Genomic DNA, 17,279 nt, shown 5'->3' with positions numbered 1-17,279 from the left:
ACCATCCCCTTTTAACCTTCGAAGTGAAGATCTAGTAGACGTCTTCTCCATATCCTGTACCTCAAAAAGCATGAATATCAATATCACTAACTCCAATGTTACCTCTACATGCCCCAGGCAGGCAAGAGAATATTTTCTACATAGCCCACTTTGGGCCACAGACGCTAGAGTCAAAAGTACTAACACTGTGCTTGTCTCTGATGAAGGTGTCATATCAGTTCTGCCAGTCTACAAAAGCAGCTAGTTGTTGCATGAGCTTCAGAGCCAACTGTCATAACTCCACAGGATGGCTGTAAAATCCTATGATTATTAGTGTCACAGACATCAGTACATATTGTCTAAGTGGGGCATAGAAAACACCTTGACCTATTCTGTGGCTCCAGAACTATGTCTGATGATGCCATAGCTTGGGAACCCCTTCAGCCACCCCAGAAGTCCTAGTTAAGATCTCTTTCACATTAGGTGAAACCATGGCTTCTGCTGACACAACCCTGAATATCACCTGTGCTTTGCATGACAGAGCTGGAAGTAGTCCTGTCAGTATTACACATCAGGGAGACGGGAAGTCACTATCATGAGTCCCAGTGGTGTGACGGTTTAACTAGTTCTGGGAAATTTGAAGACATTTTTCCCTGGAAGTCTCTGCTTACCGGAAGTCACACAACTACTTTCATGAACTGCTACTGTCTAAACTGCTGAGGTACTCATAGACACTGTTGACATTAAAGAGAAACAAATCACTTTTCTTTGAAATTCCCTCTAACAAAACCCAGAACTCCCCATCCAACTGACACCATACATCTCATGTAATGAAAAAAATAGTTTCCTCCGAAAGCTACTTCTTATAATTAGAAAGGTAAACACTATACTAGATGCACAGATATCAAAATAAGGATATAAGAAATACAAAAGGAAACATATCTCCAAAGGAGAAAAATAATTCTCCAGAAATAGATTGAAGAATACCTGACAAATAATTTGGAATAGTGAATCTCAGTTATATACAAAAGAGCATAGATAAGGGTCTGGTGATCTATCTGAGCAGTAGAGCACTTGCCAATGAACACAAGGCCCTGAGTTCATTCCTTGGTATGAATATGCATTGAACTCTGGGTCTCAACTAGGCTTCCCCCTTCATTACAGGTATACCTTAACTTAACTTCATTTTGTTCACCCATGAAATAAGCATTGTGGTTAGGTTTGCATGAAATAATGAGCATAAACCCCTCAGAGCAGTGCCTGGCACACAGGCGTTCGATTTGCGTTCATTGTTTTATCTTTGTGTCTCTTCCTGGATGCCTGTGAAGTGGCACCTGGTTCTCCTAAACTCGACCATCCCCCTGCCCATCCCCTCCACCTGTCTTTGAGGAGTAACTGGGACCTGAGAACTGAAGTCTCCTCCTCGTGTTCTTCCCTTTTATTATGTTGACTAGTTAAAGCAAAATTCAAGAAGCCAATTTACCAAGTTACTAGAAACTAGTACAAGAAATACATGGATTTCTGAATTTCATCTATCACAATCTTTTTTGCTTTTTTCTTCTCATTTTGCTTCAATACATATTGGCCACAGTTTCTCCTCCCTCCATTCTCATTCTTTCCTACCCCACATCCCCTCTCCCCTAGATCCACTCTACCTCCATTTCCTTTCAGAAAAGAACAGACCTCCCAGGAACATCCACTAGACACAGCATAACAAGATACAATAAGACTAGGCACAAACCCTCATATCAAGGCTGGGTGAGGCAACCCAGTAGGAGGAAAAGGGTCGCAAGAGCAGGCAAAAATAAGAGAGATGCCCCCACTCCCTCTGTTAGGAGTCCCACAGAAACACCAAACTAACAACCATAACATATATGCAGAGGACTTAGTGTAGACCAATGCAGGCTCCATGACTGTCCCTTCAGTCTCTGTGAGCCCCTATGAGCCCTGCTTAGTTGATTCTGTAGGCTGTATTCTTGAGGTGTCCTTGAACCCTCTGGCTCCTACAATTCTTCCTCCCCTTCTTTCACAGGGTTCCCCAAGCTCCAAGGGGAGGGATCCAATGAGATCTCCAATTTGGATTCTCTCTCTGCCTAATGTTTGGCTGTGAGTCTCTGCATCTGTTCCCATCAGCTGCCAGCACTAGACTTTTTGATGATGATTGGGCTGGGCACCAGTCTATGGGTATATAAGGGTATCATTAGGAATCATTTTAATGTCACCAACATCTTAACTGAGTCCCTTCATCAATTTGTCAATACCCTGACTAGAAGCTGTTGTATTCATGGAAATTTGTACTGCTTGTCAGCCCACTGGCTAATTGTCATGGATTTAAACCTTCATCATTTATCTTCTTGTGACCCCATGACATGCTATGTAGTATTCTGTCTTGAGAACATACTCCAGAGTCAGGGGCAAAGACCCACAAGGCCCTAAATTCAATTCCAGAACCACAAAAGAAAAAAGAGAAAGAGAAAGTACAAATGAAAAATTTTTTTTGAAACTCAGATCTTGATTTTAGTTCCCAGTTTGTCACATAGCAGCTAATGACTGAGCAAATCCCCTAACATCTGTCCACCTCAGTTTCTTCATCAATGAAATGGGGATTAACTAGATCTGCTCCATGTTCCACAGCAGCAAGATGTTCTCTGATTCTATAAGCCTGGGATTAGGAAATGTTTCTGCCTGTAGGAAACAGATGGCATCCCCAAAGAGACTAATGGATGAGAATTTAATACAAAGAATATGTGCAGGAAACCACAAGGATAGTGCAGAACCTTTTTGCTGATAATAGGGAACCTCATCTACCCATTAAGTTTCCACATCCCAGAGAGACATATGTGAAACTGGTCACCTAACAAAAGTAGCTAGACTTAGCCAGCCTGAGGAGATAGATGCTGCAGGGTGGGATCTGAGGGGCTGTTCCCCACCACCCTCCATCTCATACTCGTAACTCCTCAGTACCGAATAGTAGGAATACGCAGGACCAAAAGAGCTCACTACCACAACCTGTACAGGTCAATGCTATGGGGAATAATATAAATGGAGAAGAAGCGGGGGAGGGATTCAGAGAGGAAGTTGCAATATAACTGATGCACAGGGATGCTGACTACAGTTATGCAGAATCTGGGCTTGGAGCCTTTTTGTATTATACATGACGAGGTGTGGTGATGCAGATAAAAACATTTTCAGTGTCTTTCAGAGCTTGGTTAGTCCCCTGACATTCTGGCTAAGTGTAAATCATCGGTAGTCCCTTAAAGAAATGACACTGTTACCACCAGCTATATCAAATAAGCCACAGGTTAACAAAATACAAAAACTGTTTATGCTACTAGGGAGTCTTTTTGGAAAATAACTTATGGCAACATAAAATGTTTAATGTCACCTAATAACCTTTGCATCTTATTTTAAAAATTCTTTCTATTAGATGATCTGCACAGCATTCTTTTGAGAGCAGTCTAAATTATTATTATCCAATTCTTATGTAGATTTATAATTAATCTAACAACTATGATTTGACCATGAATATGCCTTTGCCATCTGTTATCTTTACCCTGAATTTGATCATGAATAATACATAACCATCTGACAGTTGAATCCAATCCATAACATAGCCATACAGAATGTAAAGCCATGCATAGAGTGTTCATTTGCATTCTCCATGGTTTGCGCCTAATTCCTACCCAGAGCTTTTTCATTGAGTTTGAAGCACCAGGAGAACAATCCACCTACAGACTTGGCCATATGGGATGCAGTGCATATTCTCCGGTGTCCTAGGTCTAATCCTAATTGTCACCAGCAAAGCCAAAATGTGTCACTCCAAACATGGGCAGGGAAGCTCTTGGGCATTCATAAAATGCTTAATGGCGCATTCGGGATGCTGTTGCTGACAGCATGTGTTTTAATTAGACTTCTAAGTGCACATCTCTTTTTCCCACTAGACCAGCCCTACATGTGGGTGAAAGAGACAGCATCCCCACCCCCGGCTATAGGTGTCAAACAGGAGCTAGGAAGCATGACCATCTCAACAGATGCGCAGGGTAAGTAGTTAAAAGCATAAACCAAAGAAAATTGCCCACCTGACCTTGACCTCATCACTCTGTCCTTTTCCACTGATACCCCTATACCTTTCCTCTTAGGAATTAGAACCCATCTTTTTCTTCAATTAGGCCCTTCTGATTGGTGGAGTGTTGGTATCGCTATCTGGTATGTTCCATCTCTATATATACTGTAATTCAAATGTTTATGAAATACAAAGCTTGCCAAAACGAAAAGCATTTCTGGGCCCAATTTGGCTGGCAGACTAGCAGGCTATAAACTTTGTCTTGTATGGATTATTGATATATTTCTTTCCATCAAACAAGACCCTAGGACATTATAAAAAGTGAAGCCATTCACAGCCATGATGCCCTTACTTAGCAATTGATTCCCAGAAAGGTTCTTACTATAAATTAAGACAGAGGAGGGTGGAGGGTGCTTCAGAGTGGGGAGAAATCTGAATTAAGTTTTGTAGTTATTGAATTGGAAGTGAGAGTAAAGCCACTGAACTTTATATTTGAAAATAATGCTCTCCGACATTAACAGTGAGCACAAGCATGAGTATAAATGTGAGAGAGTTTTAAATGGATAGCAATCTCTTCCTCAAGTGTGAGCAACAAAACTGGCTTCACATTTTCCCCTAATTGTGGTTCTATGAAGCATATCTTAAAATTCCACTCCAATTAAATCTCCTTATTTTAGTCTAGATCAGTGGTTCTCAACCTTCCTAATGCTGTGACTCTTTAATACAGTTCCTCATGCTGTGGTGACCCCTAACCACAGAATTATTTTCATTGCTACTTCATAACTGTAATTTTGCGACCGTTATGAATTGTAAGGTAAATATTTTTGGAGATAGAGTTTTGCCAAAGAGATCAAGACCCATAGGTTGAGAATTGCTTTCATTTTTAAACAGCTACTGCTTTGGTTGGTTCTGTAGCCCAGTTTTGCCTGTTGGGTTGGGTTTTTTGTTCATTTGTTTGTTTGTTTGCTTTTCATTTGCATAATTTCACCTACTCTGTGCTTTGGCTACATCATTTTATCCACATCTAACTGATATAGGGACAAACTAATTCAAGGTCCCGGGCAAACAACCTACAAGTCATCCAGGAGCCCACAAATCTTACTGCTTTGGACAGGGTGCCCATAAGCCAAACTGGCCAGATTCACAGTTCTAGGCACTCTGAATGTGAGATGTTGATTTTCAGCAGTTAGAGATAAGGGAAGAAGCTGAGATGCTCAGAGAAGGAACCAAATGGAAGCTAAGAGCTGACAGAGCTGTGGATCCAGTACAAAGACTAGTGGAAGCAGCTGAGACCAACAAAGGTTGAGTCACCCTATCTTAGTTAGGGTTTTATTGCTTTGAGTAGACATCGTGATCATGAAAAATCTTATAAAGAAAAACATTTAATTGGGGCTGGCTTACAGTTCAGGGGTGTAGTCCATCATTGTCATGGCAGGAAACATGGCATGGTGTCAGGCATGCAGGCAGACATGGTGCTAAAAAAGTAGCTTAGAGTTCTCCATCCAGATCCTCCAGCAGCAGGAACAGAGAGTGACATTGGTCCTGGTTTGAGCTTCTGAAACCTCAAAGCCCAGCCCCTATAACACACTTCCTCCAATAAGGCCACACCTACTCCAACAAGGCCACACCTTCAATAATGCCACTCCCTATGAATCTATGGGGTCTATTTTCATTCAAACCACCACACACCCCAAAGTGACTGGTCAGAAGGACAGCAGATAAATTCTGCTCAGTGAGACAACAAGATGGCCATGCCTAAGTTAACCCATGCCTGGATTGACTGGAACCTTGAGCTCTGGTTAAATTGCAACTTGTATACTTATATTCTATGTCTGACCCTTAACAGTATTTAAGACTGTAGTTCTGTACAAAACAACTACTTCATAATGTAATTTCGGGGGAAAAGAGTGTTAATAAGTCTTTATAAGGAATGAAGTCAATTTTTTCATTAAATTAAATGTTGTTATTGACTAAGAATTATATAGCTGTGGTTCTTGTAATTGTTTTGTTCTCACTGTCTGGAATCTACTCTTTATCCTCTGCTTGTCTACTTAGGGCTTCATATTTGGAGCACTTTTAGACTTTTGAAAAAGACAATTCTTCATGAAGGAGCTCCTGTGCTTTGCAAGGCATTTAGCATCCTTGTCCAAATGATGCCTAAAGCAACCCTCTTCCTCCTCTCCACTGTGGTATTTAAAGTTAAATCCAGTTCCTTCTATTTTCTGGCAAAAGATGCAATTTCATTTTTCTCTGTAGCTGACTAAAACTCTATTTATCTGTTGATGACACCTAGACTGATTTTATAACTTGACTATTGTGAATAGCATTGCAATAGACATGGGTGTACAGGTATATTGTGATATATTGACTTACAGTCCTTTGGCTATGTGCTCAGAATGCAGGTGTCTTAATTAGGGTTTCTATTGCTGCAACAAAACACCATGACCAAAAGGCAATTTGGAGAGGAAAGGGTTTATTTGTCTTACACTTCCACAGTACTGTTGATCTTAGAAAAAAAAAATCTAAGAACAGGAACTCAAACAAGGCACAAACCTGGAGGCAGAAGCTGATATAGAGGCCATGGAGGGTGCTGCTTACTGGCTTGCTTTTATGGTTTGCTCAGTTTACTTTCTTATAGGAGCCAGGACAGGCAGCCCAGGAATGGTACCACCCACAAGGGGCTGGGCCTCCCCCATCTATCATTAATTACGAAAATGCCTTATGGCCAGATCTTATGGAGACATCTTCTCAATTAAGGTCTCCTCCTTTCAGATAATTCTAGTTAGTATGTCAAGTTAGCATAAGACTAGCCAGCATAGTAGGTATCTGGGTCTAATGAAAATTCTAATTTTAATGTCTTAAAGAACCTCCATATTGATTTACATAGTGTCTGAAACAATAAGTCAGATGCAGAAAGACAAATCTGCCATATTTTCTCTCATTTGTGTGTCCTATATTTTATAGATGCATAAGACCATTTATTTATATATATGATAGATAGGTAGATAGGTAGGTAGATAGATAGATAGATAGATAGATAGATAGATAGATAGATAGATAGATAGGCAGACAGACAGACAGACAGACAGACAGACAGACAGACAGACAGATAGATAGATAGATAGATAGATAGATAGATAGATAGATAGATAGATAGATAGATGGTACAACATAAGAGCAGAAAGACTAGAGGAAAAAGGAGACCAGTGGGAGGATGGAAAAGTGAGAAAAAATAAAAAGAGGACCTAGGGGGTCATTAGTATGATCTAATGACATGTTGTAGCTGAAATAAGCTGTCTATATACAACACAGTACTATATACAATGAATATATACTAATTTTTTAAAAGGACACATACACAAAGATAGCCATCATCTCTATATGACCACTAGGGGGTAGTACTCATCCCAGCTAAGGACTACCCATTGTTCAAGGACCAGCTCTACTCCTGTTTAACTCTGATTATTCCAGATTACATTGATTTTTGTACCTTATTTGAGTTCAAACTGCACTTCAAGCCAATAATATACCACTGACTACATAACCACATGTTAATTTCCTCTTCTGTATTGGTTTGCCTTCTCAGCTTCAGTTTGCTCATAAATGTTTAAGAGTAGCAACATGAAGTCTATGAACTCTGTGAAGTCTCTTGTTTCACACCTCACATCTAACATAATGCTGAAGACTTAATGCATTCTAATGGGCTCTTGTCAGTCTACTGTTCATTTCATTCTTTGGCAATGCTTCCTACTACTTCTCCATCATCATTCCTGACAGGTGTCCCTCCAGCAACTAGTAAAAGCTCCCTAGAGCTCTCTAAACATACATTATTACTCCATTATTATACCTAAAATGATCCTGTATAGTTTGTATACATAACGCACTTCAGTTGACTTTCTTGTAAATAACATCCTATTTGTTCTTCAAAGTCCACCCTCACTGGTGAATTACTTCCATCTTTCTAGTATGCTTATACTTTTATTGGTGCAACTTTACTATTTACCTAATTCTTGCTTCTAAAAGAGCAAGAACTGTGTCTATGATATTTCTTTAAATTCTAGCATGGGGATCAGGTCTCAGGATACACTGAACATATACTATTTGATTACACTAATAATTTTGAAACTCAAAATTGTGAACTACACTAAGGAAAATGGAGAAAATGTCCATTATAGAGGGACAGACATTTCCTCTTCCTTCATGATATTTTCTCATTGTTGTTAAAAAAATAATCTAGGAAATATGATATACGTGGCTCACTACAAATCAGTTTGATTCTAACTTACATATTTTACAGTCTCATTAAAGAGAATGAAACCATAAAGTTTGTTTTCCTTTGTTATTTTTGTTCCACTTTGTTATTTTTGTTCCCTCTTATAGTCATGCCTATGAAATATTTGATCAGTTGTTATCAGCAAGATATTAACTCAAGCTACACACTCAGATTGGAGGCAAAAGAAAATTATAGTCTATATGCTATTAGAAGAGATTGTTTTCATTTCTATCTAGCACATCTATTAAATCCTGTGGTCCAAAGCATTGATATCCATAATAATGATGAAATAATAATTTAAAATAATAATTAAAAACATGTACGTTCCAGGCACAAGGGTGCACACTTTTATTCCTAGTACTTTTATTCCTAGTAGTTAGGCATATCTACATAACTAATTTCAGGCCAGCCAGGGCTAGACATGGAGACCCTGTCATTTAAAAACTGTATGTGGGAAAGCCTCTCAACTAATAAGAATACAAACTCTTACACATGAATTTACAGGACACTTATTTAGCAATACAGGGCTGGTAATACAGGAGCTTGGGAATCATCTGTGGCCTCTATTAGTTCCATGATGATTGATGGAGTCCTGGTTGGTAAAGGAAGTACCATATTGAATACAGATGGATCAAAGACCTAGTTCCAGCTAAGTGCTTCTGGAGATGCCAGGAAGTGAAAAGGAACTCCTTCCTCTTCAGTCAGGTCACAAGACCAAGGACTCTTGAGCTGGTGGGCATGAAGATAAACTCCTGGGTACGCTAAGAAACCAGGAAGTCACAGCCTTAGCCTAAAGAGGGACTGAATACAAAAGGAAAGGATAAAGCCACCTCCCAAGATGGACTGCTGTTCATGTCACTTCTACTGTTTCTGTATATTTCTATTTACAGAAATGAAGGTGGCATCAATCAAATCAGAGGTTGAGTGTGCCACTAACATCATAGCTGTTTCACTATATAATACCTACAAATGGCTACAAAAATGCACAGAATGGAGAAATCTACTAGAAAAGTCTACCTTTGACAACACTCTTTAGTAAAATTGTTGCCACCAGGCAGCAGTGGCACATACCTTTAATCCCAGCACAGAGAAACCCTGTCTCAAAAAACAATAAGTAAATAAACAAACAAATAATAAATAAATAAATAAATAAATAAATAAATAAATAAATAAATTGTTGCTTTTTTAAGTTAATTCTTCAAGAACTGATACAATGTATTTGATCATATTTATCCATCCTCCTAATTCTTCCCAGATCCACCTCCCCTTCCTGGCTGTCCACAATAATCCCATCATGTCTGATTTGTATTGTCCTTATACTCTTGGGTAAACATGTGACCACCCACTGGAGAGTGGTTGACCTACCAGGGACCACACTCTCAAGGAGAACTAACTCTCCCTCTCCCTGCTGCTATCAATAGCAGATAGCTCCTTAACTAAAGGGGTGGGGCTTTGTGCCCACTCGCCTTGCTATGCTGGAATTTTATCTGGTTTGAGCGTGCATAGCTCTTGTGTATACTGACCACTGTGAGTGCATAAGTGCAACTGCCCTGTTGTGTCTAGAAAACACTGTTTCGCTGTAGCCACCTACCGCCTCTGGCTCTCATCATCTTTCTGTCCCTTCTCCATGCTTCTGAGCCTTGGAAAGAAGGGGTATGACATAGATGTCCCATTCAGAGCTCCGCAGTCTGCAGTCCAGTTGTGGGTCCTCTGTGTTAACTGTCATCTACTGAAGAAAGAACCTTTTCCAGTGGGAGTTGAGAGATGTATTAATCATCTGTCATATTTTAATCTTAGCTTCTTGTGTAAACTGTTTTATATATGTGATGTGGGAAATGGTTAGGTAAGGGTTATTTTCTATTTTGAAAAGTGAAAATTATATTCCAATCCAAAGTTGTGGTATGAAATAAAAATAATAAATTGATATATCACTCCATCACAAAGATGAAAATATTTTTTAAATGGTCAGTATTATTATGTGCATCGAGAGTTAAAGGGGAGACTATCACAGCCATTTGAATCCTTTCTCCAAGATAGCATAACTAAAATTATAGGCAACTGGTCCATTTTGCCTTGGGCTCTCTTCTGCACTTAGGATCTGCACCTTTTCAGAAATTTAAGGATATAACCTACAGTTCTGGCCCCAAGCGGTATTTTCAAATGAGCTATTGCCATCCACTCACCTGGCTATTTAAAATACTCCTCCCCAGGCTAGTGAAATGGTTCAGCAGGTAAAGGAACTTGCAAAACAGGAAGAACTGATGATCCCCAAGAATTAACCAGAAGGTTTTGTGTCTGTGTGTATGCGCGTGCGTGTGCGTGTGCGTGTGCATGTGCATGTGCGTGCGTGCGTGCGTGCATGCGTGTGTGTGTGTGTGTGTGTGTGTGTGTGTGTGTAAATACAGTACTCCTAGCATGTGGGACATACATAATGGCTTTTGCTTGCAACATCTACACCAGAATGGATTGAAGGTGATAAGTTATTCACTTTGTAGCAGGGACTATTCATTGCCTATGAAATCCTTAGATATTATGTCTGTCCAATCTTTGTTTTCTTCTTTTGCAAAACGAGTTGGCGAATTGGGATATTGTATAATATCTCTATTACCTTTGTGTCCCTGTCCAATTTGTTTCCCTCCCCTGGGCTAATCACCTCTTTTACACTTCCTATTTTTGTTTTGATTGGGACTATTAACACTGAAAGAAAATTAGCTATACAGACAAATTTTCAAACTTAGCCATTCCATACATTCTTCTCTGAGATGCCTCTCATGTTAACATGTTACACAGGTATAACACACTTATCAAAATAAATAAATTGGCATGGGTTCCTTGCTATTAACAAATCTACAGGTTTTATTCAATGTGATGGTTAATTTTGTGTGCAGACTTGGTTGGTGAAGAGATGCTGAGGTAGCTGGTAAAGCCTTGGACCAGGAGACTGAGGGAAGAAGAGTAGGCATCACCCAACATCACCCAACCTAGCAGTACAAGTAGGCATCACCCAACATCACCCAACCTAGCAGTACAAGTAGGCATCACCCAACATCACCCAACCTAGCAGTACAAGTAGGCATCACCCAACATCACCCAACCTAGCAGTACAAGTAGGCATCACCTAACATTACCCAACCTAGCAGTACAAGTAGGCATCACCCAACATCACCCAACCTAGCAGTACAAGTAGGCATCACCCAACATCACCCAACCTAGCAGTATAAGTAGGCATCACCCAACATCACCCAACCTAGCAGTATGAGTAGGCATCACCCAACCTAGCAGTACGAGTAGGCATCACTCAACCTAACAGTATGAGTAGACATCACCCAACCTAGCAGTATGAGTAGGCATCGTATTACCCAACCTCCTGAGGGCCTGGATAGCACAGTATAGAAACAAGAAGTTTGCTTCTGTCTCAAATGAGACTCCTGCCTCTTCTAACTTCTTTTAGTTACCAGAAATTTATATTCGGATGAGGATCTTACACTCCCACCCCCTACATAAGGGGGATTTTTCTTATGCCATAAAGCTTGGGCTGGGAATCTACCTATCCACACCCTGGTTCTTGGACTTTCAGCATCCGAATGAATTACATTAGTTTATTCTGATCAACAGCTCATAAAATGGTAGGTTATTAGGACTTCATAGCTCCCAAAATCACATGAGCCAATTTCTATTTTAGCAATCCAAATATCATATTGATTCTGTTTTGCTAAAAAACCTTAATTAATGCATTCCGATTGGTCCATTTATTTCACCACTATAATTGTTCTGTCCAAGGATCTCATCCAGGAGATCACATAACATTTAACCATCATGGCTTCCTTCCTCTCCTCCCATCTCTGTGTGTCTCTCTGCCTTGCCTGACTTTCACAACCTTGACACTTCCGAGAAGTATGATTATGTTTTGTAGAATGTCCCTCAGTTGGGCTTTATCCCACATTTATCAAGATTTCTTTGATTAGTATTGTGGGCTTATAGGACAATCTAGTAAGACGTCTTAGGTCACTGAGGGCATCCCTCCAAGAGGACTGTAGATCCTATTCTCTCCCATTTCTCTCATTAATTTTTTTGGCTGCTGATAGTTGAGCCATTTGCTCTACCACACTTTCCTTGCTGGGATATGTTGCTGAGTTAGAGACCCCAAAACAACAACAGCCAAATGATGATAATCTGAAACCTCTAAAGCTGTGAGTCAAAATAAACCTTATCTCTTTATAAGTTTATATATATTTCGGGTATTTGTTACAGTAACAGAAAACTGCGTGACCCACGGCACCAACTATAATCTCTATAATCAAACACTAGAAGACAAAGAGAAAGCAATGTTGCAGGGTGGCTTTGTTGTTTAAGGTGACATTATGCTTCAGATAGTGTCTGATATGGAGAAACAGATATGTGTTCACAAATCCCTGCTTAACTGTTTAGTTTTCCCTCCTTGATTCACATGGAAATCAAATTTGCGAGCCGGTTATTGTTGGAAGAGACCACAAATTTCAGACAAGCCCATACAAAATGCTTATGTAGATCTTCCCTGTTGCTTTCCTCTGATTCCTGGAGTTAGGAGTTGTGTGGAGGCCTCTGAGCTCTTACACCAGAGGTGCATGAAGTACAGCCATCTGCTGCCCCTTACTGAACTATGAAATGAGTGAGAAACTAATGTCTCTCATGTCAACCTACTAATAGTGGATGTTTTGCTTATTACAACCACTAGATCCTCCTGACCAAAATAGATAGCAATTGCAAAGGGATGGAGTTGGTTGTTTGCATTAAATTGCTCATATAGGACCTAGCACAGTCCTCTGTGCAGATGGATGGAACCCAGATGACCTTGTAGGTGGAGAGAGAATGAATAAATCCTGGATGGTTACAGAGAGGACTCTGAAGGGAAAATACAGTGAAACTCTCACCGGGCTTTCTACAAAGTTGTCCTAGTTTTTGTGCCCCTCAACAAAATAGGGAAGGAAGACACATTTCCAGTGGGAAAGACAGGACAAGTAATGGGCTTGAAAATAACAGAGGCCAAGTGAAAGTTCCTCAGATGTTTCTGCCTCACAATTTTGAGCCAATATAAGGGCAATTATTTTGAGCATCCTAGAGCATGGTATACATTAGCAGCACAGAAACCCATCCGCCTCAGCTCCAGCTTTATCAGCAGAACGCTAGATGGGAAATGAAACAGAACCAAATGATGAGAAGTAAATAGGAGTACTTGACCAGGTTTCAAGAGTTTTCTAAGTAATTTCCTACCCGGTAATTGTAAAGGAATGAATTCTAACAGATCTCTCACTTCTCACAGTGCATTTCCACTGCAATATAAGCCCATAAAGAACCCCATTCTGCTGTTTTAACACTAGGAACCCAATTGAGGGGATCAGCCTTGGCACTTTATATCTCACTGAGTATATTATTTTTCTTCTTTTCACTACATACTGACATGTATTCATGGGAAATGTATTTGGGTGACATTTCACATCCAGACAACACCCAAGATTGGGCCCCACCTCTCTCTCTTCTAGTTGTCTCGGGGTTATAGAAAGCTTCTTGCTCTGGCTAGAAGATCCCATGGCCATTTTGCTTGGCAAAGGAGCCTAGTTTACAAAAAACAATAAAAATAACAAATAATAATTTATCGTTCCAGCTACAATCTCACATTTAGTATCGCCACCCCTTGCAGAGCAGACATTGGGAGACTACTTTCTTGTAGGATGGAAGAAGGGTTGACACGTTCTCTGGAGGAGTCACCTGTGGAAGTTAGCGGCTTCCTGCTGTCTCTGTTGTAGGTGATCAGGTCAGAAAGGCTCAGGTCAGTCAGTGCATTAAGTGGGCATAGCAATCTGTGTCCACAGTCCTAGCTACTCAGGAGGCTGAGACGAGAGAATCATTGGACCTCTGGAGTTTGAGCCCAGCCTGGACAGCATAGCAAAACAAACACCATCTCATAAAATGAAGAAACACCATCTTATTCAGCAGCACAGATGACTTTTAAAAATAATATAGAATGGAGAGCTACAGTTGCATAAGACTGCACCAAATGTCAAAGAAAAAAAAACCTGACTCGCTGACATTGACGGGGCTCTCTGAATTCAAGGATGTCCTTGCGGTTATATATTTATTTATTTGAGATCTTGTGTGTCCAAGGCTAACTTTGAACTTCAGATCCCCCTCCAACCTCCTCTCGAGTGCTGGGATTATAGGCACACACTACCATGCCCAGTTCTTACAGGTTTTTTTTTTTTTTAAGTAGGAAAAGGCAAAATTCAACATATATTTCATGAATAACTATTACATTTCATGACCTAAGCAAGGAAGAACCCCATGAGAGGTAATCTGATCAGCGATTCATTAATTTAATGGCTGCTGTACACTCACTCGTGTGTGACCGACCCCACGTGTGAACTCCCTACCAGCATTAACATATTGACGTTGGCAACCGGCTGACTCCAAAGAGCTGTGAACAGAATCTCATGAATTAGTTCCACTTGTGTCCTCGAACGCCTAGTATTTAAGGCTGAGTTCTATCAACACCTGGGTGGATATTAAAACAACCCAGACATGTGTGAAGTTCCCCTCAGATGTTTCTCTGAGGAAATCAGTCTTTTATCTTCTCAGCAACTGTGGCAGAGAAAGCTAATCACCACACCCTTTGGAGTATACGTTGCACAATCTAATTATGCCCCTTGTCTGTGGGCTCCGCTGTTTTCTGTTTTGTTCTTCTGTTTGTTGTGGTTTTTAACTGGTGCAAGGATTGCTCCTACTTCAGGGTAAGTCCCCCTCATTCCCATCCATACAGGAAGCCATTAGTGCGGCAGTGTAAGGACTTCAAAGTGGGTTTAGCGTCACCCAGGGATTAACTATTTGGCTGTCTATGCAGGGTGGCGACACACTTTATCTTTCCAATTGGGACACTTTTCAGTGTAGCATTATTGATTACTGCTTGACAGCATGCATAAACTTGGAACTGTCTTGGACAAACCGGAGCGTATTACACTGTTGGGAATTGAAAATGCAACTGTGTGTGACTCCGGTCTTGCAAAAATCTTCCACAAGACATTCATTTCTTTCCAGGGACTTACAGAATGGGCTCATTTACATTACACTCGCCAAAGAGAGTGTGGCCTAATGGTTGAGCACAAGGGCTCAGCCTTTCTCTATCCCCTACTCCTCGGTTTTGAATGGTGGTTTCCTATTTCCCAGCTACAGAACCAAATCTGAGAGATTTAATTCCCAAGCGTGTGAGTTTGGAGAGTTACTTAACCTTTTGTGTCTCAGCTTCCTCATCTGTAAATGATAATAGTTTTCAATGGCTCATAAGGCCATAGGATAACAGTTAACAGCTATAAACAGATTATCAGAGAGTCTGGCGCGTCACAGGCAGTGAGTTATATGTCAACCAGGCTGGCGAGACCACCCTCTTTCTCCTTGAGCAAGTCATTAGGACTTCTAGAGTCTAGTCTTGCCCTACTTGTCAATTCTTGGCCACATGGCCCATCTTGTCACACACTTTTCTGTCTAAGTAGTCTACATTTATGTGACTGGCTCCTTCGGGCTCCTGAAAATGCCTAGGCATTTGGTCTCCCCATTATTCTTCACACACTGATTTCTTTTCAGCGCTTTCAGAAGTTGCCTCCAGCCAAATACATTGAGTTCCTTTTCACTATTCAGAGTCACTTCCATGAAATAGAGTGCTAAGGAGCGTGTCAAAATGGATGTACAGCTTCACTCTTGCTGACATATTGTTCCGTCTCCATCTCTTTTAGGAGGGGGGAGTTTCATATCAGGCATTGGTTTTGACACTATTACAGCCTGAAGGTTACAAAGAGATGCATAGTTAGAATCATCATTAGTATCTTCTACTAGAGTATGCACAGTTCTCTCTGACATTTTAATAAATTTTGCACAAAAAAATATGTCATGGACCCACCTTTTTGTCAAGGGAATGATTGAGGAGAAAGGTGTCTTCCATGTCTCATAGGAAATGTGACCTTTAATCTTCCTGTATATTGTGTCCTTGCATGAGGAATATCATCCCATTTAAGCATAAGGAATGTCAGACCTAAGCTCTTAGCTGACTGAAGTTGAAGCTACTTATATTGAATCCTGATTAGAGAAAGAAAAGAAACAGGCATTCTATATCATGTTCATAAGCATGTGGTCTATTCATATTGCTTAACTGGGATAATTAGGCTTAATTCTAACACTTGGTATTTAACTTTGCATCTATACAAGGGAAGAAAGAAAAGGTGTTCTGCCACCATAGACATTCTTCTGCCCCCACCTCAGGACCATTGTCATCATCATCAACAATATCATCATCATCATCATCATCATCATCATCATCACATTAATTACCATCAACATTTACAGTTACTGAGGATATATTGTGTTCCTGATATTTTATATGCCTAATCTTGTTTAATGCTCAAAAAGAACTCAATGAGCTAGGTTCTAACAATAACACCATAGTATAGGACATAGGTATGAGGAAATAAAGGGACGTTAAAGTCAAATAAATTGGAGAGTCAGTAACCTGGGGCATAAAAACCAGGCCAAGCCACATTAACTACAATGTTAACTGCTAGGCTACACAATGTGCTTTCACACAGGATTAACTGCTTCTGGAGAAAGTAAGCAAAGCATGAGTTCCATCATGGTAAGTCTACAGAAACATCTATCCACATAATAACATGAAAATAAGCCTGCATGCCCAACTTGCCCCACCAAAGGAAGAAAGCAGTGAGCACCCAGCATGCTATTATGAGTAAGTAATCAGACTTCATTGAATTTGTGAGTAAATGAGTAGATTACCACCTGGTTTATTCTTCTGTCTAATAAAGCAGATGCTAAAGTTCTAGACCAAGAATGATTCTGCACACACAAAGAATATGCAGGTCCTTCTTTGATGAATAACTATCATTTCAGAGAGACCAATCTAGGTGAATGTTCAGTTCATTACTTTGTCTT

General features: G+C 40.2%; 1 pseudogene; it reads left to right on the top strand.

The window, feature by feature from the left end:
• Positions 1 to 470: 470 nt before the first annotated feature.
• LOC131897307 (COP9 signalosome complex subunit 5-like) overlaps positions 471 to 17,279 on the top strand; it is a 96,532-nt pseudogene continuing 79,723 nt past the window's right edge.

The sequence above is a fragment of the Peromyscus eremicus genome, chromosome 22 (genome assembly GCF_949786415.1).
Source record: "Peromyscus eremicus chromosome 22, PerEre_H2_v1, whole genome shotgun sequence".
Classification (NCBI taxonomy): domain Eukaryota; kingdom Metazoa; phylum Chordata; class Mammalia; order Rodentia; family Cricetidae; genus Peromyscus; species Peromyscus eremicus.
The sequence above is the reverse complement of the archived record's forward strand: the minus strand, read 5'-3'. Positions and strand labels throughout refer to the sequence as shown.